Source organism: Zonotrichia albicollis, chromosome 9 (assembly GCF_047830755.1).
Source record: "Zonotrichia albicollis isolate bZonAlb1 chromosome 9, bZonAlb1.hap1, whole genome shotgun sequence".
Lineage (NCBI taxonomy): Eukaryota > Metazoa > Chordata > Aves > Passeriformes > Passerellidae > Zonotrichia > Zonotrichia albicollis.
Genome location: NC_133827.1, coordinates 19178577 through 19183720, shown reverse-complemented (window position 1 = coordinate 19183720; position 5144 = coordinate 19178577).

The window sequence follows — 5144 nt, the reverse complement described above, 5'->3', positions numbered from 1 at the left end:
TTATGTGTTTGCTTGTACTTAAAGGCCAGAATGGAATGAGTTGGGTCTCAGATCTAGAATTAGAATTAGATGCCCAAATGCAAACTAATCAAAATTCAACGGAAGGGTCCATGTGTTTCTGGGCCATTCTGAATGAATGTGTGATTTGTTCTCCCAGACACATATAAAATATCATCTCAGCTAACAAGACTTAAATACCCAGAGGAAAATGAGCCAGGAAAAGTCATTGCTCAGCAGAGAGCCAGGAGGTGAGTGACAAACTGTCCTTGTCCTTGGGAAGAGTGCTGCAGGCAGTGGGGAACTGGGAAGCTGATAAACTTGGAAACCTGACTCTAAATTGTTTTTTCTGCTGAGTGTGAATGGTTTCTGATATTTTGGTGTGTTTTTAAAGGCTTCAAAGACTGGATGGCCATAGTGAGCTAAGACAACGAGTCTTGTTCTGAGCAGGCCACCACAGCTTGCTAACCCAAAAGGGATTTGCTGCCTTCTTTTAAGAGGGGAGATCCTGGAGGCTCATCCAACTCCAGCTGAGCAGCAGCAAAACCTGGAAAGGAAAATGCCAGGAGCTCGTGGTGCTCTCACCTACCTGAAGATGTGATGCTCTTTCTGTCCAAGGAACAAATAAATAAAAGAACGAGCCTAATTTTCATTGGTGGCTTAAAAATTGTTGTTTGCACTTGGCTTGGAGTACAGAGTTTTGTTTATCTGGAAACCTTCCACTCCACACCAGTGTTTAGCACCCTCTTCATCCTCACCTTCCTAAGCAGCCAAAGCCCAACAAACAGTGAGCTATCTTCACTGGGAGTTCTGAATATCCCAGGGTTGTGTTTTTTCCAATGGAGCCACGGGATTTTTTTGGGTTTTTTGAGTTCAGGAGACTGCAAAACTTGAAACTAGAAAACCTGTGAGCTGCTGTATTTTATAGGGAACAACCACACTCAGCCTCTTCAAGATGAGGCAAGGAATTATAGGCAGCCCAGATGGAGCAAAAAGTACAGTTTTGGTTTTTGGAGCTGTCCAGCTATGAGGGTAGACTTATTTCTACATTTGAGAAACCTTACAAAGGCTTGTCAGGGTTGGGTGATGACAGGAAAGGAACTGGGCAGTCTGGTGAGCAGCCAGACTCACACTAATATGGTTGAGTGAGCAAAAATGGTTGAGTGAGCAAAATCATGGTCCAGAATATCTTCAGCTGTGTCTGACTCAAAAGTTCACCATCAGAAAACCAAGCTTGCATGGTGCCATCACTTCAGATACCCACACTCCCCATTTTCCAGTTCAGTTTTGTCTTCCAGATGATGTTCACAGCTTCAGTTTTGTCCACAGCTGACGATCCCATTTTCCAGTTCAGTTTTTGTCTTCCAGAGGCCAAAAGGCCAGTTGGACATGGCCAGTGCCATGGCTAGAAGTTTTTCTTGGGTGTTTGTAGGAAGAAGCAGCCAGTAAGGCTCAGCTTTAGTGAAACTGTGCAAGAATAGACACAGAGCTTCCTGCACCCTGAGCTCTGCACTGTGCCCCTGAGGCTCCCCAGCACAGCCACCTGTGCCAGCTGCAGGGCTCTGGGGCTGCTCAGCAGAGCTGGGCTGCTGCAGGTGAAGGTGCCATGGCTAAGAGCCTAAATGAGGGATGTGGGACTCCAGGGGCTCTCCAAAATGCAGTTTATTGTATACAAAATGCAGTTCATTCCATCCCAGATGTTACAGCAGCCCAGGGTGGTGGGTGACAGAGCTGTGCCCACAGCTCTCAGCTCCAGCTGCAGGCAGCCCTGGAGACCCTTAGCTTAGGTTACAATGCACTATATACTTTGCTGAGCATCTTAACACAGTAGAACCAATCTATACCTTAACTATTACCTATAGCCTATCATAACTACTATCATTACCATATTCATGTTACTGTTCTCCAATCACTAAGTCAGTACATTACAGTTTAAGCTAGAAGTTGTTTCTCAGTTTTCTTGCAGTGGAAAATTCTGAGACCTTTTTTCTACTTGCCACATCAGCAGGCTTGTTTGCCTGTGCTCTTTTTCTGCTTGGTAAAAACATCTTGTTTGAGGTGGGTTTATGCTTTGTTCTAAGCCATAAAAACCCCTTCTAACTAACACAGTCTTTGCCTCCTTGGTTATCCAGTAAGATTGGCCCAGCAATTCTTTTCCTCTATATCAAAACTTGCTTCCAACTCTATTCCTTCATCAGAGTCCACATTTAAAAATCTTTCTGCTAAGCACACATATCTGTGAGACTTTCCTGTCAAACTTTCATCCTTGCCAACAGCCATGCTCTCTGACCCTGGCACTGCCAGGGGAAACTGGAGCTGTGCACCAGCCCAAGGCTTTGGGTGAAACTGCCAGGGAATCTCAATCAGCCTGCAGAGGGAACTGAGGGGTAGGATGGGATGGATACAACCCCAGCACCTGTGCAGAACCTCACACAGCTCCCAGCAGGCCTCCCAAGCACTCAGGCTTCTGAGGGAGCAGTTAAACAGGACATTTATCTGCTCTGCCTCACCACTCCAGTGCCAGTGTGGGGTTATTGCATGCTATTATTTTTCCTGACACAGGCAGTGATCAGATCAGAGTTGTGTAATGCTCACCCATCTTCACCATATAAACTCTGATAAGTGATGTTATCTAGATTTTTCCCCATAGAAAACATTTTCTTGTCAGCCTTTGCAGCGTGCTAGGGAAACACAAAATGAAAATTATTTCCTGTGTGTTTTCCTTCCACCCAGCATTCATTACCAGAGGGGTGCCAGTGCAGCTGCAGGGCACCCTTGCCTGTACAGTCATTCCTGTACCTCCCACAGCCAGCCTGGCTCCAGGGCTGGGAGCTGCTCCTCTGCAGGGTTTGTGCACTCTCAATGCTAGAACTTTCTGAGAGACTCAGTTCTGTTGAATGGCTTGCTTTGAAAGGGAGCTGACTTGGCACAGACATGTTTTATGGAAAATCCTTTCTGAGGATTTCCACCTCCTGAGAAGGTGACAGGCCTCAGGAACAAAATGTAAACAATGGTTATCTGCTGCTGTGGAATGCAACAGGTGCATCTGGGATTGGCTCATGTGGTTGTTTCTAATTAATGGCCAATCACAGTCAGCTGGCTCAGACTCTGAGAATCAGGAGCTTTTGTTATTCATTCCATTCCTTTCTATTCCTTTCAAGCCTTCTGATGAAATCCTTTCTTCTATTCTTTTAGTATAGTTTTAATATAGTATATATCATAAAATAATAAATCAAGCCTTCTGAAATATAGAGTCAGATCCTGGTCTCTTTCCTCTTCCTGTGAACACCATCCCACCGACTCATGTGGAAACCACATTTTTTCCATTTCCTTCAGCTTTTCCTCATCCATCCCTCCTCAGTGGAGGGACTGACTTTTCTTTCCAGAAAAGCCATACCCACTCAAGCCACTCAAGTGTCAAATTAAGATCCTGGACTGGCTTAAAAGGACTATTTCCAGAGCTGAGCTGTGCCCTGTTTCATTAATGCATGTCCTCTTTGCACTCAGGTGTTGGTTTCGTAGAGCTCTTTCGGCAAAAGTGTGGGTTTTGTTATGTTATAGATCCTCTCTCTTGGATTTTCAACAAAAATCCCCTTTTATTAAAGGTCAAAAAGGAAAGTTTTTAAATTGATATATGTGGGAAGATCTTTTGCCAAAAATTAGCTCATGAAAAGGATGGAGTGAAATCGAATGTTATGCTGGTGTTGGTTGGTTTTAATTGTTTCTTGTAGTGCAGGTTTGCCTGTGGAACAGCCAAAAACAAATGTTTGGGTGACCTTGGCCACAGCAGCAGGGTCAGATACCAAATGTTTGTCTAATTTGGAACCAGAAAAGCCTTTCTCAACCTGTCTGGTTGGTGTGCCAGTAAAGGATTTGCCCTCGATCAGAAAACAATTCAATTGTAAGCCTGGTGAAACTGACAGAAGGAGCAATCCTGCATTGAATTGGAGCATTTTGTGGGAACCCAGAGCATCCCTTTGGCTGTCCAGGATGGCCAGGACCCTGCCAGGGGGCTCAGAGACCCTGGCACAGAGCCCAGAACACCTGTGGGTTTGATTGTGACCCATGGAGCAAATTACCAACCTTATCTGAAGATCAGCAAGCCACGACAGTTTAGGTAGAATAATAGTAAAGTTGTCACAGGGTGGAAAAGTAGATTTTGGGGTTTTTGGTATAGGGGTTAAGCAGGCAAGATGGAGGGAACTGGGTGTGTCCAGCCTTTCTCCTTCTTCTTCGTGGCCTCCATCTTCTGCTGTGATGGTGGCACTGACAGATTGGTTTAGAGTAGAAGCTCACTGTCTAACACAGGTGACAGGTATTGGAAAGTAATTGCAAACATTGTATATGTAGTTTTCAGTATAAAGACATAACACAGCCCTGGGGGCAGACAGAGTGCCTGGGACTGCCCTGATGGATGGACCTCAGCAGGGCAGGAGAAAGAATTTTATAGATAAGGAACAATAAACAACCTTGAGACCAAGAAATGAAGAGCTCTGACTCCTGCTTCAAGCACTGGGCTGAAAAAAAACTTTCCAACTTTTCTTGGGGTCACTCTGACCAGCTAGAGACCCCAACAGCATTTGGACCAAAGAACTTCCCAAAGCAGTGTCTGAACCCCAAGAATTAAAAATCCTTGGTTCTTTGACAATGAGGCATTGACAATGCCTTTCCCATTTTAGCTCTGTGCTGCCAAGCACATTCAGTGGTTTTAAGAGCAGTGGCCCAGCCAGGCACCTCTCAAAGAGGTCTCAAAGGGCTGCAGAGAAGTGAGGCCAGTTTGGTCCCTCACAGCATGGCCAGGGTGGCTCCTGTGCCAGGGCTGGGGCTGCTGGAGCTGCTGTGGGGGCTGTGTCTCACCTGGCCATGGCAGCCACATGCCTTCAGCGCTCCTGTTTGCCTGGCCTGGTTCCCCTGTGGCTCCTGCAGGCAGTGGCACTGCTCCATCACAGCCCAGTGTGCTGCCAGGCTGTGCCAGCCCATGTGCCCAGCCTGTCCCCTGCCCTGGCACTGGGATCTGAGGGTGTGAGAGCTGCTGCCAGCAGAGCAGGTCCTGTGAGAATCCATAAAATCAGAAGGGTTTGGGAAAGCTGCAAAAGGCAGGCCTCAGATATAGCAGAACTGTGATTAGAGCTAAGCAGCAGCCATGA